The sequence below is a fragment of the Haplochromis burtoni genome, unplaced genomic scaffold (assembly GCF_018398535.1).
Source record: "Haplochromis burtoni strain Fernald_Lab_line unplaced genomic scaffold, NCSU_Asbu1 Contig_314, whole genome shotgun sequence".
NCBI lineage: Eukaryota > Metazoa > Chordata > Actinopteri > Cichliformes > Cichlidae > Haplochromis > Haplochromis burtoni.
The window spans coordinates 668,688-691,324 of NW_024582675.1; the positions used below are offsets into that span (position 1 = coordinate 668,688).

Below are 22,637 nucleotides of genomic sequence, written 5' to 3' on the forward strand. Positions count from 1 at the left end.
CCAGGAGAACGAACACACACACACACACACACAGAGCAAAGTGCAAAGTACATGCACATATACACACTGAAATGTATGACAGATGATCTCTCCACCCGTAATGTCTCCATCACAGACATTTTTACCTCCGCTCCGTTTCTCTCTCCACCCAGATCCAGGGAGTGTGGTTTTTGTAAAACAACCCATTGTTCGGTATGACAGGAAGGTAATGCACAAGGCACTGCGGTTCTCCACAGAAACACATGCACACAGCGAGCAATTGAAGTCAAGAAGACTGGTAAATTCCTCCTCTGCAGTAAACAAGTCCTGCTGTCCTGCGGTTACCAGTGCTGTCACCAGTACACAATGATATGTCAGTTTGCTATTTAGTCATTGTCTTCTCTGCATACTGAAGATGCATTGTTTGTGCAGCATTGACAAACGGTCTGTGCCACTTGTACACGTGTCTACACGCAAAAGGTTGAGCAGACTTCTACAATGGGCATCAGTGGGGGGAAGCTGCCTCGTGACAAAGAGTGATTGAAACCACTGCACAGTTTTATTGTTTGTGTGTTAAAACTGACCAGAACAGTCAAGGCAGCACAATCCAAAAAACAGCAGAGCTTGACTTATTCTCTGAAGTGCAGGCATCACCTCATGTCCCTTTCTATTTATTGTTGTGTTGCCTGGCAGTGATGTAACAAATGAAAGCATGACCAGAAATAAAACAGATTGTTGATTTATTTTTTTAATGATATTCAGGGTGCTTTGACTTGCAGTGTGTTTCACCTGCAAAGATCGAGATGTAGGCTAATATCAACAAAGCTCTGGTGACCTTTTCTACCAGCATCTGCATGTGGTTACCTGTCTTCTTGATTGTGCAACGCCCCTATTTAGAGGTAGGCAGTTGAAACCACTCATTCACCCGTCAAATGGCAGAAGTCATCTGGCATTCTTTGTCATGTAAAGGAATTTTTCCCTCCCAAAAATAACATTTTTATAGTGGATGTGTGCACTATTTGCATTCTTACTTGTTTATGGATCCAAGCACTATGAATTTTTCCCTGCAGTGTAAAATGGATTTCTGCTCCTCCTCTACTGTCAGCGTTCCAGAGGGGAAGCTTTGAATTAGGAGGAAACAGCACTGGATGTACAGTATAGCCTGAACTTTGCTGACAAACTACTTTTTTTTTTTTTTTTTTTCTTTTTTTCACTGATCTTTCCCAGAAGACCAGAAATGGGAGAGAGAGAGAAGGAGAGCTGTAAGGGAAAGTAGGACAGGGACGATGGGATGGATCTCTCATACTCTCTCTTTCCTTTGTCCGTGGCTGTCCACAGCATCTCTTCTCTGTGCCCATGCTCACATTTTAAAATAAACTTTCCAGTGCAAATGAGAATCCCGCCCCACAGTCTTGATGTTGCACATGTTCAGTTATAGTCTTCTATCTGGTGCTGTGCAGGTAGGATAGACTTTTTTCTGCCAAGTTGCTTTTGGCTATTGCCTTATTCACAAGGGGTCACCACAGTGGGTAGTTTTGCATGCCTTCCTGATGCAGGCTCCCAAAGTGATTTGTGTCTCCTCCTGAGGTTGAACCGGAGATATTTCTTTTTCTTGTTATGCAAATGTGTAAATCGCTATACTTTGGCATGCTAGCTCTAGCTAAAAACAATTTACAGTACCAGGGACATCGGGGTGAACCAAAAGAGGAAAGTTGTGGTTTGTAAAACGTTGAGGGGATTTAAGATTTAAGAATTCTAGATGCATCGTTGTAAGTGACTGCATTCAGATTGCACATAGGTCTGGTATCACACTGGTATTGCAGTTAACAAAAAAACATATTTGTTATAATTTCTTTAGGGCGATCCCCTTGGTTGTGACTTTAAGTAAGGCAGTAGAGTTTACAGTAGCTCTGTTTGTCCACACACTGCAGCTCAGCTGGTTTGTACTCCACTGTGGCCAGTTTATCTACAGGGGCTTCTCCTCCTGCTTATTATAACAAAAACTGTAAGTTAACCATGTGCGCGCTCTCTCTCTCTCTCTCACACACACACACACACACACACACACACACACACACACACACACACGGATCCTAAAACTCAATGGCTCGTGTGTGTGTGTGTGTGTGTGTGTTCCCTCACACTTTCATTCTTTCAGTTATATAGATAAACACACACAGTTAGAACTGGAGCGTGTCCTGGCTTATCATGTTCAGGGTGGTGGAGGTCACTGGAGTGCTGTGTGTGTGTATTTTGGCTCAGTTTCATACAGACATGTAGCCTGTAGATTGGTCTTGTTCCAAACAAGTCATCCTTCCAGTGAACCAGCCCACATACAGTACTCCGTAACATGTTTCTCAGTCACTGAGTTGCTCTTTTCTCTGCTTCATATCCTATCTTTGGGGCATTGTGCTTTACTTCTGTTAGCCTTGCCTTCTTTCTTAATATCTTTTATGAAATTTAGCCACTAATGGTTTAGACATGAATTCCTAACAATCTGTGATCCATGTCTCCACTGCTGTGTTTTGCCTAATTTTTACAGAGAGGAATGCCGCATTGAAAACAGACATTCACCCAGGCATAGCGTGGACTGCTGAGTTGTCACAATGAACTGCTAAGGTTTTTGCCACGTCTCTTATTCAGTAAGAGTTTGTATGTAGACTTGTGTTTGATTTGTGAAGGAGAAGAATGGAGTGAGAGATAAACATCAGCTGTGATCAAATACAAAGGAATGCGGAGCGGAGGAATGGGCCGAAAAGCAGGGAATGATCTAGTTTAGCTCATGGAAGATGAGGAAACCAAAAGATGCATGCGTGGGTGCAACTATTGAAAGATGTGCATTTTTTTTGTGAAAAAACTTTTTAATTGATTTACTGCCTCTGCAACAGCATGTGTGACTCGAAATTGTTTTAACGCCATTGTAGCCCAACCCTTACTTATCGAATGCTCCATTTATGGTTATGGAGAGACACGGGAAGAACAGCTGTGTGTTTTGGCCTGCTATAGGATTTAGGCAGCAGGTCAGTGTTGTTTAACAGTTTAGCCTAACAGGTTAATGCAACATTATCATAGACTTTCTTTCCTTTTTGGTTTCTATAACCTGACAGGAACCATCTGGCTCCCATATGGCAAATTCTCAGTAATCAGTTGAAACCTGCTTGATAATCAGTAAATGCTACTGAAACGGTGGTTCTAGAGGAAAGACTGTTCCCAAAAGTGTGTGGGTGTATGTAACCAGGCCAGAGACGGGCCTTATCACCAGCCCTCCACTCCTGGCCAGACCTTAATTAGCACATAACTGCTTAGCGCAGATCTGGCTGAGCCCAGGGAAGTTACACGCACCCCCAATCACAATCAAGCAATAAACATGTGAATACATATTCTGTACGAAAACCCAATGAGTGTGTGTGTGTGTGTCGGTTGTGGTTTATAGATTGTGTAAATGAATCTGTGTGTGAAATCTTTATGTTAGTTTTGCAAAAACTGTCTCAGTGTTTAAACTGAACTAGCTCACACTCACATTTCCAAACCCAACATTCTGAAGTTCATAGTCCCAAAAGTGAATTCATTTCAGGGTTTTCTAAAGGTTTCTTTGTTGGTTTAACAGTGTTTTCTTTTTTTTTTTTTTAAGCTATTCTTTCCCAGTAGAATCTCCTCCCACTCTCCCTTGCAGACTATTGATGCAATCAAAAAGGGATTACTTTTAAAAGAAAATAAGGAGTATTAAGTGTTTTTAACTGCCCCATAAAACTGAACAGTAAAATTCAGTTCTCTAGGAATTTTTCACTCAATAGATTGACCAAAAGCTTCAGCTCAATATGACACCTCAGATTCTCGTAATGTGTGTGTGTTGTTGTTTTTTTCAGATCCAACAGGTACAATTTGCACTAAAAATGTTCCTGAATTAATCTGAATTAGCTCTCTATTAGAGCAGGGCGATATGACCAAAAATATTTATCACGATATACATTTGAATATTTGCGATAACGATATAACTGACGATATAATTAACACTAGACAAAATACTTTACAACTCCACAACTTTATTAGTGCAAAAAAACAAACATCAATGTATTTTCACGTAAACAAGCAGCTTTTTTAAATGCATTAAAGTTATATAAAAAATTAACAGTGCAAATGCAAATTCCTTGCTGACAGTTTAACCAAAAGGCATTTCCAGTGGAAATTGGCCGACATATCCTCAGCATAACCATGTATAATATCCACAAAACTTAAAAAGAGGTTATACACACACAATACGGTAATACTGTGTTGAAGCATAGTACGTATCACTCCGCGAGGCTCCTGCCTACGATAGCCGTAATGCTCCAACAATCCATCAAGCGGTGCGGCTTCGTAGCTTAGCAAAGTCGTACTAAAACATTTGACAGATTTTCGAGCGCCGTGTACATAAAATCGTTTCGAGGTCAGTAAACACAACCAGAATTCATACATAAGGCACACGGGATTATAAGGGCTACTGTCGATTTTCAGAAAAATCAAAGGATTGATTTTAAGTGTGCCGTATTTTCCAAACAACGCGGTAATAACGACGGCCCGCCAGCATGCGCTACCAAAACTAGTGCTTTGTTGTGTATCTGACGGATGAAAGCCAAACCAGTTCCACACCACTGAAGTTGCAGCATTTTTACAAACCAGTTCTGGTTCATCCGTTTCCTTCGACGATCCACTTTCGCTCTTCTCATTCTGCATCGCCGCCATGTGCTTATGCAAACAAAGGCACTGCGCATGCGCGTTTTACCCATATTCTATCGTGATATTTCATTTTCTTATCGTTGCCCATCATTACACCGGTATTACCGTGAACGGTATGATATAGCCCAGCCCTACTCTCTATTCATTCATAAAAATCCCGCTAATGGTCACGTAGGCTGGCTTCAGCAGTATCGCTTGTCTAAACCACTCCTAGCACCAACCATGCCAACAAAGCATGCCATGACATCAGTCGACTCTCGTGAGAGCAAAGTCGGCTCACGTTACATTCTTTAGTTGCGTACACCATTCATCCATTTCACCGTTCATTGAAAACATGGTTAAGCTAAATTAACACTCTTTTCAGCAAGTTCATGCACAGCACTGTTTATAATGGCACTTCCACAGTATACGTGAATCACCTCCCTCTGGACTGGCAGCCTGGTCTATCACTAACCTATAACTCACACAGTTAGGTTGTGAGACAATTATTACGTCTCGGATGGCAGATTTCACTCTCTGGAAAACCCAGACCACCCCTGAATGTTCCCACAGTCTCCTGCAAGTCCCTGACCGCAGATAAGACACCCCCAGCCCCCCCAGTACTTTGAAAGACTGTTATCTTAATGCACCCACTACTGTGTAATGAAAGCAGCTGATTTTTAAAATAAAGTTCAAAGTGTTACTTCTCTTTCTGTTTCCTCTTCCTGTTTCTGTATGCAGTTTCACACACTGGCAAAGTTTTATAGCTGTTCCTCTATTACTTACACACAAACACCCTCACGTGCAGGCGACAGTCATGGTCTTTAACCCCCATCCTCCTGCCAGAAGTCAAAAATGGCCCCCTCTTTGCTTCGAATCTGTGCTAGTCGCTGGAAAGCTTTTAGTTTCGTCTCCTCTAGTGACCAGCCCTCTGCCCATCTATCCAGCCAACCAGGAGTTGCTGCTGGAAGTTTTAATGGTCTTTCTGCCTCTCGTAAATCGGCACATGAAGTCAGGAGATTTGGGGGCTGGGTGGGTCCTTTTGATCTTGGACAATGACCTCTAACTTGGTGGTTTCTGACATCCCCCTTCCTCTATATGTCTACACACCAGACTTCAACAACATCATACTACAGCAGAAAGAGACATTTCCTGGATGATGCGCTTTGAGCTGGCCTTTTTTCCTTTTCGTTTTTTTTAAAGACTGTTGATTTGTTGGGGGATGCGAACATCATGGAGGAAAAAAAAGATGCTTCATGGCCCAAACTCTGTTTTAATGAGAACAGACCACAGCTCCCCTGCGCAGCGCTGCATGTGGCTGTCGACCCCCATCAACAAACATGTGAAGATAATTGAGAACAGATCCACGCTATTAATTAATCTAAATAGTACAGTTAGATGGAATTTGGTCCACAAAGTTCCTCCACATATTAATGAAGACATGCACAAGGACATCCTCCTATTAGTGGGGAATTTGTCATTCATCTGTCCTAAGTTATTGAGGGAACATCGCAGATGTCCACGCAACACGAGGAAAACGTGACACACTGTAAGACTCCCCCAGAACACGTGTTTTCATGTTTGGCCTCAAGTCGTTATATTGGAAGTTCACTTGTCATGTGTCTGATCAGAGCTGCTGGAGTTTGCTCCATTGATCCAGCTTCACTTCCTCCTTCTCGAAAGCATGGCGTGTCTGTGTGTAAGTGAGAGCGTGTGTGTGAGTGCACGCATGTGCTCTGGTTCTTGCATGATGGAAGACGCTGAGATGGAACCACGTTGATGTGAATCTCCACTTCCCAGTTGTATCTGATCATTTATTCGACTGCGCTCGCTATCTTTGTCTCCTCCCTTCGGAATTCTTACGAATCCACTCGCAATCACGTTGAGGCCATTACTCTCATTTGTACCTGCAGGCACAAACATGCCCTTTGGCTGGCGTATATCTTCCCCCTCTAAAACTCTTATTTAACCCAAATCTGTCACATTCCACACTAAACAAAGGTGCAGTTACCTGGAGCTCCTTTTGATCAGGCACCACTTTAGAATAAAAATAAATAAATACAGAACTGATACCCAACCATGACAAAAACTCTTTCACTGCTACCAGTTGAGGATTAGCCCTTCGGTTTTTGCAAACATTATTCATCCTTCCTTTTAACTTCTTTGTTGACTTCACCAAGGGACACGCAATAGCTCCTCCCATCCTCTGCTTATATCCTTTGATGCCACATTTAACATCTGCCTGTATGTGACACATTAGCCACCACCTGCTTCCCAGCTTAATTGTTTACAGTATCTGCAGTCCAATTCTGGTAGCTGGTAGCTATCTTGTCATTGTAAAAATACCCTCCCCTTCTTTTTAAAGCCGTAATCCTGGCCTTTAGTCTGCTGCTTTGTACAGTTTGTTTCCACAATGTCTTTTTCAGATCATCTCTGCTTAGGCGAGCCGTGGTGCGTTAGTACAGTTCAGCACAGAGATGGTATGTGCTGATTAGTGGCCAAATGAGCTGCAGCAAAGCACCATTATACTGTAAAGTGCTGACTGCTCAAACAAACGTTATACTCGCATTTGCACTTTAATCATATTCTTTCTTTGTGGTCCTGCGCTGTTTCGCAGCTGCAGTTCCCCTGACACCAGCATCCACAACTAAAGCTGTGCCCCAGCATCATAATGTAAGCTCATTCTGAGGGAATTATGCCCACATTTTCTCGTGACTGTATGACAAGCATGTGCAAGCATGCATCTGTATGTGGAAATCCAATTGAGTAAAAACCAAAACATACTGTGTCAGTTGTTTTTGTTGAGTATATCCAGTCATTTATGGATGGATGGATAGATGGCTGCTTTATTTATTACACAAAATTGGGAAAATGTTTGGAAATTTCTGGTGACAGTTCTGAACTGCAGTCGTCAGCTGATAAAGAATATATATTGAATAGCTTATTGTCTACTTCTATAGAAGCAAGAAACTTGTATTGGATAAGTAGGTTTACTGGTCGTATTATGTGTGCACTGGAAAAGAGACATACAGTAAGTAAAATACTAAAAAAAGGGCACCGAAAGATTGAAGGTTGGCAAAGTGAAGCTATTGCTCGCTGGTGTCTTTCATTGCGAGAAATGTATGATGTCGGTTTGTGGTTGGGGTTGGGAAAAGCTCAAGGATGGGATCGGTAAAATGGTACCTAGATGAAACGCAAAAGTGTTTCTGTTATTTAGCGTTTGTTCTGCATCAGTGCCTGCCTGTTCCTTTTTACTCTCCTCTACTTCAGCCAAGCCCACATGAATGCCAGTCCTTCCAAAAAGAAGAGCGAGATAAGTGGGTATCTTTAATCTGACATGTGAAGGAGAACCTTATATTTATTCATGGTGGAGCACAACTGCTTCAAATTTACTTTTAGTTCAAATTTCTGTGTGATCCGTGGAAGGGTAAGGAGCACACACACACAAACGTTGTGATATGTACACACCCAATCCCTGGTTGTGTCCCTGACCTCTGAGGTTTGGCTGAATAGCAGACCATGGTGGAGCTCTGAGTGCCGGCAGACCAGATGTGGCTGTCTAACCTCACAGACCTAACAAGCGGCTGCTTGGCCAGTAGCCGTACAACCGCTCAGCTGCTTAGCATTCTGCCTAGAAAGCCACTGGTCACGGTAGCAAGCCACCAGTAGGGTGCTGGCTTTAAAGAGATGAGGTTTTCCCTAATGTCAGGGAGCTGTGCACACCATCTTAAAGCTTCACGTTAACTAGGTTTATTAAAGCCATATCCTTATGTCTTTGTTGGTTTGTGTGCTGCCTGTTAGGATTTAATGTGGCTTTGGGTCAGTAGTAGAATCAGACAGTTTTGGATTCATGCTGTTGTTGCTCATTGCTAACAGCACCGAATTCGAAAGTACTCACTAATGTGAAGAAATTGTGACTTTTTCCTGCAGAGATGCATAAAGAATCAACAGTGCCGATTCAATGCAAACTAGCATAACGAATTTGATCCCTCTGCAGAGTTTTTCATTGTTTTTCTTTTTTATCTAGCGTAAAACTGTAACTGTAAGCTCATGGCATTCTAGACCACCCGTCCCCCACCCCCCAGCCCCCTGATTACTCATGCGCCACCACAAATGGAACGTTTTAAATATAAAAGAATGCATAAATGCAACGTTTTTGTTTTTTCTGGGGGGTTTTGGGCTGCTGGTTGTGTCCTCCACTTCCAGTCTAACCATCACATGATGGCAGGTTTCAGTTTTAACAGGCTAAAAGCACAGTCCAACCATCTCTGCAAAGAATTCAATTCATTGTCCTTCTCCTGTGTCGTAGGTTTCAGTCAGCTCACTGTCAAGTTGTCCAGAAATCCTCAAGTTGATGATCAGAGCTTTCAGGGTGACACAGGAACACTAAAGTTTGCCCAGCATGCCCAACGTGAGGGTGATAAATTTCACCCTTCTGCTCTAAAATACTCATTTACAGCAGTGAAGAAAGCCCAGTGGTAAAACAGCTACGCTGACATTGTAGCATTGTTTCTCTTTAGCAGACCAATTTAAATTATTTCAGCTGAAAGTCTGTACTTTACTCCGCACCCCTCAATCACTTTTTGTCAGCTCCCTTCAGGAAAAAACAAAAAACTTTTCTTACAATGCTGAAGTCGCAAAAGACAAAACCATGAACAACGGGAATAAAATCCCATCAACAGATTACAGGCTTGAGCGTGGCTTGATTTCCAGAAATATGTAATACATTGCACATGGGCACCAAATGTGTCCCAGATGTGATGGGGTTCATGTGTTGTTCACGCTGTTCTGTCTGCACCCCGAGATCTGTGCTGTGTCATCAGAAAACTCTGCTCTCGCTCATATCGGCGTCCCACCACGGGAGACATTTTCACGAGCTATTGTTTATGACTACACATGCGTCTATTCATTTTCCAATTAAGATCCGGGGAGGCTTGTGATTATTTTCAGTAAATCCAGCTGACTCATCCCATGTATTGATTGAATATTGTTTGAGAAAGCGACTGTCTGGCTCCCCGCTGTGTCCGTTCAAACTCTCACCTTCTTGATTTTTTTATTCGTAATCAATAAAGTTCACAATAGATAAACGGCACGCTGATCTCTCAGTAAGATCAGGGGATCAGATGGACAAGCAGCTTAATGCAAAACAGCTCATGAGCTTTTCTCAATGTTTCTGTGTCAAGAGGTTGATCCTCGAGGCTGGAAACCTACCTTCTGCCATCTCGAGCCCACACAAAGCCAAGTAAATTTAGATTTACATCTGTATCTCCAAGACTAGAAAGGCGTTATTAGTACCTGCAAACAGAGCTAAAATTGAATGAGTAGCTTTAGTAATGTGATTTTTTCTCATTAAATCAGGATAACTCAAATAACAGTACTTTGATTTCATAAAAAAAGAATTAAAAAAAGAGAAACTCTTACATTTTTAGAAAAAGCATCTGAATATGAAGAAGCGGCAGCTGCTAAACACTAAATCAGCTTAGAAAGACTGACAGTAAATGAGTATAAACACCGCAGACAGCTTATAGTAAGCTGTTTCAGTTACAGACGCTAATATTCAGTAAAGCAGACACGATATACACGACATTCATACCACACCAAATGTATTGGAGCTTCTTGATATGTTTCTTTTTCCACTCTGTGAAGATGATATTTTATCCAGTGGGTATTAAGAGTAGATGCTGAGCAAATAAAGGGTGGCAATGTGAAGATTTTGTCAGTGAAACCACATCTTGCAAAAGGTGAATGTTTGTTACTTTTTTTGTAATGATCTCCACCCAGACCTTTTCTGGTTTAACTCCCCTTGATTCTCCTCCCAAAGGTTTATAGCTTCACATCTCTCTACACATAACATTAATTTTAAATTAGTTATGTGAAATTAAGTATTTCAAAAATCCAAATGTAAAAAATAAAAAAAAACGTTATGATCCTTTTGCGTTTGTGTGGCTGACTTGCTTGTCTGGCAAGTCTTATCCATTTTGTGCCTTACCTGCTTTTGATTGTTTAATATGGACACAGGTATTTGCTGAAGCAAGCAGAAACACCTGATATACGGACGTGTTGTTTTTTGTTTTAAAACCATGTAAAAAAAAAAAAATGTAGCCAGCTTACGGTAAATGCAGACTGAAGCCGGCAGAATTTTGGTAGAGCAAAATATGCCTGCATGTTGTGGTGCTCAGATTTAATTGGGGTCTGCGAGGTAATCTTCTATAAACACAGCAAACAGAATACATTAGTCTTGCCACAAAATGATGGTAATTTAAATGTGGGTGGGAACAGATAGACATGTGCAACTAAATGGGACTGCAGGAGGTTCTGCCCAATTATTGGTGTTGCTGCAATAGGTCATGATACCTAAACAGTTCTCCCTGACACTCTGTTCTAATGCTTGCATACAGTCAGGGTTATAGGTTAATTCCAGAGTATTCGTAAATGTATTGGCATGAGGTTTGGCTGCAGATGGATGGGCTTGGTGTTACCATGTGCTCCTCCTCCCCGCTGTGTGCCTTCTCCTCCTCATTGTGTTTCCCTCTCAAGCTTTGTCTCACAAGCCTCCTGCCTTTCCCTTTTATGTTTCCCCCTCTCGCTCGGTCTATCACCCATTGATGTTGGTTTTATGATCTCTTTTTATGATCCCTCTCTCTCCCTCTGTGTCTCTCTCACTCTGAGAGTCGCTTGGTGTGTTGCTGGGATGGAAGAGCAGACTGAATGTGATTCATTCTGACGCCAGAATCAGTCTTGTGGCTGGCACAGTCTTGGCATGCAGATACACACACACACACACACACACACACACACACACACACACATCGTGACACATGCGCTTGCACACATACACACACATAGATATATACACAGCAGCCTTTCTTGTCCGGAGTTTATTCTACTGGCTGGTATGCTGCCCCAGATACCAGACGGAAGTCAGAACAGGCACCGAACACACTTGAGCTGCAGCGCTGTGATGTGATTAGACATGGCGGATATCGACTGTGCCTTTTTACAGATTAGTATGTCACTCTCTGTTACACTACCAGTGACTGAGGGCTTTGCTTGATTTTTGTGGAAAGCGGTAGCTTGTAAAAACTGATACAATTGTTTGCATGGTTGTGAGTATGGGAGTGTAAAGAAATGTCGCACATGTGTTTTTTGGCACACACACACACACACAGTGTGTGACTGTGTCTTTGTGTGTTTCTCTCCAGTCAAAGGTATTTATGTGCAACCATTGCTAGCAACACATGTTGAGCCCATCAACAGACTCAAAAAAAACCCAAAAACCAAAGGATAATATGCAGTGATAACCTGTTCATTGTGTCATGAAGAAGATTTGATATTTTTAACTTTGAGGAAGTGATTTAAGAGCCACTCTACTGGTCATTCCTAAGCCTGTATGAAAACTAGCAGATGTAATACTGATGAGCACTGATTTGTCATTCCTTTAACTCAAACCAGCCTTTGGCTGTTTTTCTTCCTGTCCTCTCGTGCTGTCTTTCTGTTTAGAGGTTCTTCACACACGCACGCACGCACACACACGCACAGAGGGAGCTTTATTGTCATTTCGGTATGTTCATGGTTGCCACTTAGAGCCAAACACACAAATAATACTGAAAGCAACAGAATGCCTCATTAAGGACAACAAATTACACATGGCCAGCTCTCTTTTCTTTGTTTGTGTTCTTATTTCACACATATATAAGTGTCTCTTTAGTGAGTCCTTGTCTTCATGTCTGAATACTTGAAGGCTTATATAGTCCTCTTCCTCCTCTCATTCAGTCAGCAGTTTTTAAACACTGACTTCATTGATTCTCAGCTCTTCTTATCCTTTGCTCCTGCCTGGGACAGTTCTAACTAATCACACACTAACATTACTGTTTCCTTGTGTGTGTGCGTGTGTGCGTGCGTGTCTGAAATCACCTTAGTCTGAATGGAAATCGCTATACATGCATACAATTGCTCATGTGTGAATGTCTGTGTTTGTGTGCGAGTATGTGAACATGCCCGAACCAAGCTGTGATGTCAGATGCAGGTCAGCAGAAGGACATTATTATTAATATTATTGTGTCTGGAGCTCCACAGTGGGGGTAAGAAGTCTGTTTTCGGCTTCCCTGTGGCTGATCACTGCGGCCCCAGTCGGGCTACACAGAGGCCCGTCTGTGGCCTGCAGGACCAGGAGCCCGCGGGGCGAATAAAAATGCTGTGAAACGCGTGTTAAGAAAGGTGTGAAAGAAATCCGAGGGCGAGACGCTGCTTTTTGTGTGAAACCGCTCCCTCCTCTTTGCCACTGCCGTGCACATGCTCCCTCTCTCACACACTTAAACGCACACACAGACATACGCTTGCACTTTTCCTTTCACACACACCTGGCATGGAGGTTCACAGTTTAAATAAACAGCGGCTCAAGCAGCGGGGCCAGGTCTGGCATAAACGGCAGCAGACCGGGATGATTTTTCTCTTGGGGTAATGCTCTCTTTCACATATTCTTAATGATGCTTTAAAAGGGTAACGAAGGGGAGCAGCTGTAAGAGGGGAGTGAACTAGGTGAAGAAAAAGCTACAAGTGGGCAGAGACTCCAACATGACTACCTTTTTATGAGTAAAAATAATTACTCAGACCCGGCATTCAGAAGACGCCTGCAGTACATCTTAAGATGCAGTAGAAGGTCTGCATTTACTCAGAGACGCGCTCAATTGGAAGGTTTGACCTCCGCTTGATAAAAGTTCTTTAATGGGATTTGTCTGTCTGTGTGCGTGTGTGCTGTTTGCTGTGACTCATCCCTCCTGAGCCTTCTCCTGCAGCTTTGTCTGTCCTTGCGTGTATGTGTTTGTTGCCTACAATCTCAGCTCTCAGCAGCAATCGGTCAATAACACTTCAAACTCACCGTTTTCATCGACCCCCGTGATGAAACACACAGCAAGTCTGTCACGTCCTGGAAATGGCAATTTCTCCTCCAATCCATAACGTCCACAGGCCTTTGGGACCATGTGGGGATAGGGCTGCGGCGGCTGTATTGACTGAGTGGCGTGTTGTGTATGTGATTGAAATCTACTATTCATTCATTCCCGTAAGGTAAACATGGTAACGGGATAAACTGAGGGAGATTAAATGGCTCAAATATGACTTTGGTCACTCACTACAGGCTTTCAGTGTCTGATCTTCTTTTAGATTCAGATGTTTATTATTTAATATACCAAACAAGCTCATATAGACATAATCTAATCTCCTAGTCTTGTCATTTTGTCATTTTCTCCAATAGATTTTGAATAAGTTTCTAAAAAAAAATTTTTTTCAATAAGTTGCTTATAGTTGACAAGGTCCTATATCACTGTTCTCAGTCTGACGGCGAAGCTGGAAATAACAGACAAATTAGAAATGGATTTGAAAACTTTTCCGTGACTTTTGAACAACATGCTCTGCCTCTAGTTCCATATTTTCCCCGATACCTTTTAAAGCCCCATAAATATAGTTTTCCCATCCGTTTTACTGATTCATCTAACAGCCTCTAAATGTATTGTTTGGGTATGTCTGCGTTTCATAGGTCCGTGTGTGTGTGTGTGTGTGTGTGTGTGTGTATGTATGTGAAATAAAGTCGTCCTTCAAGCTTCAGTTGCCAATTAAATGCTTTGCGTGGAAAGACTAAAGAGCCTTGAACAATGCCGAACAGTGCTACTCCTCCCACCACAATTATGTTGCATCTTAAAGTCGGAGACAGTATAAGTGCAGCAAACCCAACCTCAAGGTGTATTCCCACATGACTATCATGACCCATGCTGAAGCATTTTTGTTGCCGTTAATTATTTTTACCACAAACTGTACACAGAAACAGAGTCTGGTTTCCTGATGGGAATACGCAGACACAGTTTGTAATAGCGTTAAAAGAATACTCTTCTTTCCAGTCACATGAGTTGTGTGGAAAACAAGTTGCAAACTAAACTCGTGGCACAGTTTTGCATAAGTTCAGCGTCCGGTTTTGTGTACATTTTCCAAGTGTACTTCAGAATGGATTTAATGCCCTCGGGCTGAGCTCCGTTTGATAGACTTATCCTGTCTGTCACTACTCTACCCACAAGTCCTCCGAAGTTAAATATTTGAGCTTTTCATAGCTGAGTGTTGGATTTATTTAACTAAAAGTCTGAGCTTAAACCATGACAGGAGGGTTCTGGAGAAAGTTCACAGAATATGTCTGAATCACAAAAGGCATTTTACAGTCTCCTCATTCTCCACCTCCTTGTTCATGATTGTGACCTCATACTTAACACATTTCTATTAATTTTAGTTAGGTTTATTTATTTATTTATTTTAATCACATGTCTCTAGAGATTGGCAGCTTTGTTGTGTGGAGTGTGTGGGCTGATCAGTACTGACACCTATGCTTCTCGTGAACATGATGACAAGGTGGCGAGCTGGAACATCAGTGGAGACTGAGAGTGCTGAGTCAGAGAAACTGCTGCGGGGTTGTGGATGTGGGCCTACTGGAGGTGGGTGGTTCGTTCATGGAGTCGCAGGTTCATCATCTGTGGAGTTGTGGCTTTATGTGCTGCTGAGAGAGAAATGAGACCTTTATGCATTATTTTGCAACATTGTGGTATTCGACGCAGACGGGAAGACTGAGCAGACACGCCCTCTCACAAATCCTTCTATATTTCCCCTCATATCAAAATGTATTTATATTGCCTCTCCTTACCCATTTGTCATATCCCACTGGATACATTACAGTATTTTTTTTTTTTTTTACTACTCTTTCCCCGACTGCTTTTTTTTCATACCACAGCGTGACCTAATTATGTTTTGAATCAAAATCCACATGTGGATTATGAAGTGAGAAATGCTCAATGACAAACTGTCGTCGCTGGGCACAGCTAGCTGGAAACTGAGCCACATCGTCCTGGAGAGGGTTGGCTAGAGTGGAGATTGATGGCCTGATGGATAGATCAGGTGGATAGAGGTGGAGGGTTTGGTGGTTGTTTTCTTTTTTTCTTCTGTGCTGTGGGGCAGGAGTAGCAAAAATAGTTTCCAGTCCCCTTGAAAAGTAACTCTCTAAGGTCATCTCCTTGCCCTGGGCCTTTATGCGTGAAGCTGAGTGTCCATATTCAGTCTTTTCCCTCCCTCCTGTCTTTTTTCTTTCTTTCAGTCTCTCTCCGTTTTCCTTCTGCGGCTTAATGGCTTACACAGGCCTCTGTATCAGCAAGGCTTCTGCAGCAGGAGTAGAGTTTGTGTGCTAACGAACCCTCGAGCTAATTAGAATTTCAGCCAAGCTGGCTGCTCTCCTCATTTCCTAGCCATTTCCCTCCCTTCGGACAAATACAATTTCACCCCTCAACTCGTGCAGAATTAATCCAGTTAATGTTCAACACGGGATGAATAATGGCCACTTATCTGCTGGGAACAAGGGTACAGAGGAGCTGCTGGGCCCAGTGCTGTGTGTCACTAAATCTGCTTTCTAGGCAGAGTAGTTGGGCCAAAGTACTGATAGCCCCTGGAAAAAGGGAGGTCGATGTGCTCTAACTGAATATCAGCCCACTGAACCTTTTATACTCACTGGCCTCTCTTTCCTCTTCTTTTCTAACAGAGTCCAAGTGTTCCCATGAATCATTACACCCCTAATGTAGCGTGGGGGGATGTAAGCAAACAAAAATAAAGATTGAAAGCAGTCCTCAGCTTACCAGGATTATCTGGATTGCTTGACAACAATTTCCACATCGTCTCCAAAGTGCCATGCACTCTCCAGGGATGCTTCATTTGTTAATATGTAACCAAGTGCAAGAATTAAAAATTAACCCCTGTCTGCTCCTGGTTTTCTTTTAGACTGGGTTACACTTGAAAGTCACCAGTTCAAGGAGAGTGTCACCACATTTAAAGTGTGTATAGCTGATCCGAACAGTTACACAGGGAGGCGGATTTAAAATCCTGCTGTTGCAAAGTGTGATATTTGACAGTCTGCAGTAAAAAGGAGACTTTACAATTGCGTAATATGAATCTTGATATAAATGTCCACTGAAGCGTCCACTCCTGTGGAGGAGGGGAGCTTTTCTGTTTGATAAAGAAGTCTATGGCGACACTTCGCTTTGGCTTCCTGGATCTGTGGCCTCAGTAAATGCTTTTCTAGTCCGTTCATTGTCTCAGTCACTCATTTCAGGTCCTGTTGAACAGGACATAATGTTTAGGGTGGGCCTACCTTATGATTGGTAAGTCCAGACCATGTGACCACATTGTGTCTCTCAGTTTTTCAGTTAGATCTACCCCTCGTTCATCAGAGGGTTCGCAGCAGAGCGTGGCTAACCAGTGGGTGACAGCTCAGTGTCTTTGTCCATCTTTTATATACAGTGTATAGATAACAGCAGTGTTCCTTAAATTAACCAGTTTGTCGTGTGACTGCCAGCCTTTTCATCATCTCATTGAAACTGTTCTTTCAAACTGCCTGACTGGAGATCTAGCAGCACCAAACTTTTGGTGTTATAAAGCTGCTTCTAATATTGAGCTAACTGTAGCAGACAGATAAGAGTTTTATTGACCCCCCCTCTTGGGAAATTTACTTGTCAACGCAATAGAATAAATATAGCGACAGAACAAGTAAGAAAGATAATTTTAAAAAAAAAATTTTAAACTGTAGCAATAGAGATTATTATAAACAGATTATTTTCAGAAAGAAATGTAATATATATACTTTATCAACTTTCAAATAACTTTAGCTTTATTCAGGTTATGACCTGGTCTTAATGAGAGGGGAAACACATTTAGTAATTCAGACTGGGTTAATGCTGCATGCTTGTGTTTATGCATTTGTTATAAAGATACAGACCGTAAAGAAGTAAAGTTAAAAAAAAATACAGAGTACATGTGATTGACAGTATAATAGTGCAGTTCACTTTTGTGTTACATGTGCACTTGACATATTTTGTAGTCTAGACAGTATGGAACTGCACAATGGCGTCCACGCAGGGAACCAAGGGCACCCCTGCCAATTAAGGCCGTTAACGAAATTACTTCACGTGGACCCTTGTGACCACTCACAGACCGTGAATGGGCTTTTACATTAGTTGGTGACTTACTTAAGAAACCTTCTGCAGTGGTGGGAAGTGAGGCTATATGGGAAGTTGGTTCTCTACCTCCCTCCCAGCATGTCAGAGCTATCAGCTGTTGGGTTGAGTCCCAGCTGCCTCGTGTGTTGACTCTACGGTGATAGCCATCAGCATTTGCCACATGAAAGGAGAGGAGACTAGTGTTCCTAAAAAAGCAGATGAGAAGTAAAGATGCAGAGACCATGTTGGGATCTTGGCTATGTTTCAAATCTAGATAAAGACACTGATTTATCAGGAATGCCTTTTGACCATATCAGGCATTATATAAATCAGTTCCTTCCTTCTGGTAAGACCTGACTAATGTTCTTGTAGGATAAGATCCTTTGAGCCAGTAAAACTTTCTTACAAATTTCAGATATGCACCCAGCCCAGGGGTTAATGTATTTACAGTTTTGCTCATCCTGTGCTTTGATAAAGACAAAAAAACACAATATGCATACTTAGGAAGGAAGGGAGTAAACCCGTTTGGCTCACTGTCTAAAATTACCAAGCAAAGGCTCTCTGTGCATGCCAACAGCCTATGCAGGCAATGCTATCTGTGGTATGTCCCTTAAGCTGGCCCCTACACTTTTATTCAGTCCTCTTGTGGCATTTGAAACAGCTCACTGCAGGTCTGGGAGCAGTTTATTAGGAAAAAGGGAATGACTGATCGAGGAAAGCGGCTGGGCCCGAGCCAGCTGACCCGTAACCTGATTGTTACGAGTACAGGACACAGTCGTTTAGGGCTTATAAAATCTTATGGAGTGCTTGTGAGTACAGCCTGAGCTGTTACTAGTATTCTTAGATTTCTAAAGGAGTTATAGACGCAATGCTGCAAGATTCATCCTCCACATCTGAAAGGATCAGCAACAATGTCTGCGCAGGCTTTTATAAACCTTTTTTTTTTTTTTCACCTCATCTCTCATTTACCATGTTTGTGTGTGTAAGAGAGAGGGTGAGTGCCATCGTGGCAGATGTTCTTGTGCAGATGCCTACTGTAACAGAAAGTATAACACAGGATGTTTTGAGAACTTTTGCCAATGTTTGTCATAGCATGTATATAAAAGATGAATGTAGGCATCATGACATCACCCACTCGTTTTGAACTCTGACAAGACTGGTTGAGTGCTAACTGTAGATAACTTGGTTAGCAAGCTGCATTTTTTTTGTGTGGGTTCAAAACACAACACGATACCTGCTTGGATTATTCGTGCCTAATTAGAGAACTATTGGCTACGGCAGGAGACATATTAGCGGAGAACTTTAGCATGTGTGTGCGTACTGACTGAGGTCACTGTCTCAGGCCACAGCACTATGAACACACAGACACACACCGTCAAACAATTGTCCACTGTATTTTGGTGAGCTAGATCTTTTTTTTTTTTTTTAAGTAAAGGGAACATGAAACTCTTAAAGATCTCTAAATTCATTTTTCATACAGTGGATTTTCATTGCTCTCTAAGTCTTTTGTCCTTTTGTTTCAGCTAACGTCTGTTTCTCATGTTAAAGAGAGCTTATCTGCCTCTCTCTCTCTGGATGAGCGCTCATGTCCTTGCATGACCAAGTCAGCGTCCTGCTGCTGTTCTCTTTCCTGCCTCCCTTTCTGTCTCTCTTTTTGCCCCCAGCAACTGAGTCAGGCAAGTGGTTTGATTCACATGCAAATCCTGCCAGACCACCAGTCATTCATGCTGCTAATTACACTAGTGTAGGGATGCTGACTTACTGACATCACGCTGGCATATTAGCATGCAGGACAGAGGAGAAAAGTGCGTGTGCGCGCGCGCGTGCGCGTGTGTGTGCCACATGAAAGGAGACCAGAGAGGGCCCACAATAACACAGGAAGTGAACAAATCTGCCTTCAAATAGAAAGTTGACATTGTGCTGTAATTTGAAACAAAATGTGAAAATAAAATGCTAAAAGTGATGACGTTTACATGAAGAACAAATATATTTGCTACTCAATATCTGAACAAAATAGTAAATTTGTATACTCATTACTCATTCATCACGGACGGTATGAATTGACAAAGAAGAGGGGAAAAAACTAAAGTAGATGCCCCCCATGCTATCGGTGGGTTTCATAATTACATGCAAACTTTTATTTTTAGTTATGTTATTATAAATAAGAACTTAAGGTCCATTGGCCTTCTTTTCACAGAATCATTTGTACTGCAACGGACTTTAATTTGATGTCAAAAACAGAAGAAACAGCGTTTCAGTAAATAAAACTGAATATGCGTAAATAAATGCTATAAACACAAACGAGGAAGAAAATAATAGATCGACCAGTGAACCAAACTTTTGACGCCATGCTTCTATTTTGAAAGGGTAAACCGGAATCGAGCTATTAATCTAAGCGCACTTGACAAACGGGGGGAGGATTAAAGCGCTGCTGCTGTGTGGCTCTGTCAGCAGAAAGCAGAGCTCTTGGAGCGCTCTGGGCTTTTACGCACCGAAAGTCCGCGCCGATCTTCTCTGAGACTCGGCAGCAGTGTTTAACGTTACTGCCAAAGGAGAGCTCTGTTATTCTCGTTGAGCGACAAAATCTGTTTTTTTTTCTCCCTCTGGTGGAATTTGCGCACTTACTGGACATACTGAAAAGAGGAATCCGCTTTTACGCACTTCATACTGGCTCTTCGTTGGGGCTTTTCCTCGTTTGCAGAGCCCCCCCTCCCCCCAGAGTGTATTTGCGAAGAGGAGAGGGTTGACAAAAGGCTTTTAAACGGCCGGGATAAATGTAGCAGAGGGGTGCGGATCACGCAGCGGGCGAGAGTGGCGTGTTTTCGTGGCGAAGCTGTTGGAGTTGTGTGACAAATTCTGCAATGAGGAACGCGTATTTTAAAACCCGCAACACCAAAGCCTCCGAGGTCACGGTAATGGCTTCTCTCGGTTGCAGTTTGTAAGAAGGTAAGGGGCACATTATTGATAGTGTTTGTGTTATTGTTTGGTAGCTCTTGTGTAAAAGCGCAAACGGAGACGGGGACTTTAAAGGCTCGATTGATTGGGGAATGCGCCACCAGTCTGGTCGTGAACTTTTAGTCCTGTCTGGCTTAATCCTGATTTGAATTTATGCGTAAAATAATCGCAGGACTGTTAAAGCACACTGCCTTTTTCTTTTTCTTTAAATGTATAAACAAGTTGAACCCTCTACAAGATTTTTATAGGGTGTTGCACTCTTCTGTTTCACAAGTGGGTGTTTTTTCGATTGTAAATAACACTTGAATGCATATTGCTGAACTTTCTCTCTGTGGACGTGTTCTCCCTGGTTTATATCCCCCACCCCACCTCCTGTAGCGCACTGGTCCGACCAGTAATGTGTGCTGTGGACCGTGTAGCTGTGTGACATATGGATTGTATTTTGAACTGACACAACAGACAATAGTCTGCCCGAGTAAAGGTCTGCAAATTAGTATTTTCTTCTCGACAGTTTGCATTAAAGAAGGATCTGTATTTTTCTTTGTCTGATTATTTATGTCGTTTTTTCTCCTGAAGTTTGCTGCTGACTGTACGTCTTTGTGGCTTTGCATTACACAACTCAATGCAGATTAATTGATCTGTTAAAATAGTTTACTTATTACTTACTTTGAGCAGTGAAAAGCGCCGCTGGATTAGCACATGAATGGGCGACAATGAATAATGTGGAATAATGTGTGGCAGCTGGCTGCAGGATCGCTGTGCACCTCTGGTCCGAGAGCAGACTGATAGGAACCTAAACGCCTGTCCAACATCATTTCTGGCATACGCAACTGTCTTTTGGGGGTGTGGTGATTCGGATGCTCATTGGTTCCTGCCTTTTCCTCATTGGCGCTTTGAAAGAAAAGTCAGCGTGATATAACAGCAATATTGTACTTTCTCTGAGAGTGTATCAAGGCCATTTAATGTGTGTTGGGAACTGAAAGAGAATGACTAACGACCTGTCACCAGAGTGCTTCCAAAACAACATCTGTATTGATGCAAGTTTGACCCTTCCATGACCTCCCATCCCATCGAAAGTATTGTCAATTTATGGAATAAGTCAACTCACAGTGACTGAGTAATGTGAGCCTATCTCATGTATAGTAAAAAAGTGTCCCAGTGTGATGTTATGCAAACACAGTCTCCTTTTATCCTTCCGTTTCATATTGGACCAATTCAGGTCCAATAGGATGGCCTACATTTCCCATAATACAACTGTTAAAATATCCAAGATCCCTTGAGTTATGTTTTCAAACTTTGGCCATTACAGACTTTGACAGCTGGTTTTGCAGGTGCTCTTGCTGCTTGTGACAATTCAAAGTGCCCTTGCTGTGTTAACTTGTCAATCATCTACTAAAAAATCAGCTCACACTGTCAAAGTTCAGTGCCAACATAATAGTTTTTTGGGTTTTTTTTTTGTTGTTGAACATGCTGTAAAATAATGATGCCCATTAGTGTAGACCAGGGCCTAGTTCAAAAGAGCAGGCTAATCTATAAGTGGTCATGACAGGTGGGTGCGGGCCTAATCTTGGCCATCAGCAGCACGTTGCAGCAGGTTCTTGCTAATTGGCCACACATGGAAAATGCCTTTATCAAGCCTGGGTTATGCCAGAGACACCTCAGTCGTGTTTGCCTGTGATTAACTCTTAATAGCTCTGAAGTCGAAAATGTAGACCATAGGTACGACTTTGTTTGCTTGTGTAGCTTGTATAGCTATAATTTGTGAAAGCAGGGCTGTTTCTCAAAGCGCCTTTAAAATTTATCTTCAAATATTACTGCCGGAAAGCTTGCATTTGCTAAACAAGAGGCCGTTAAAGACAAAAGACTCTATCTTCTTCCACTTCTTGTTCCAAAGAAAACAAAAGCAGAAGAAGAGGGGGGGGGGGACAAAAAAAACACTTGGAGTGTCCTTGCGCCCAGCTGTCCTGTCCTCTCCGCTCTCCCTTCTTGTCA

At 42.3% G+C, this 22,637-nt stretch overlaps 1 protein-coding gene across 3 annotated transcripts in view; it reads left to right on the forward strand.

Moving 5' to 3' along the window:
• The window catches only part of prickle2b (prickle homolog 2b), an 87,882-nt gene that overhangs the window by 48,914 nt on the left and 16,331 nt on the right, over window positions 1-22,637 (forward strand). Inside the window, exon 1 of one of the 3 annotated variants that reach the window (XM_005941317.2) lies at window positions 19,886-20,636. The exons of the other annotated variants lie outside the window; for them this stretch is intronic. The gene's annotated coding sequence lies outside the window, so the exon portion shown is untranslated. Of the gene's footprint in view, window positions 1-19,885; window positions 20,637-22,637 lie in introns of those variants that run through there. 3 annotated transcript variants of the gene reach the window in all.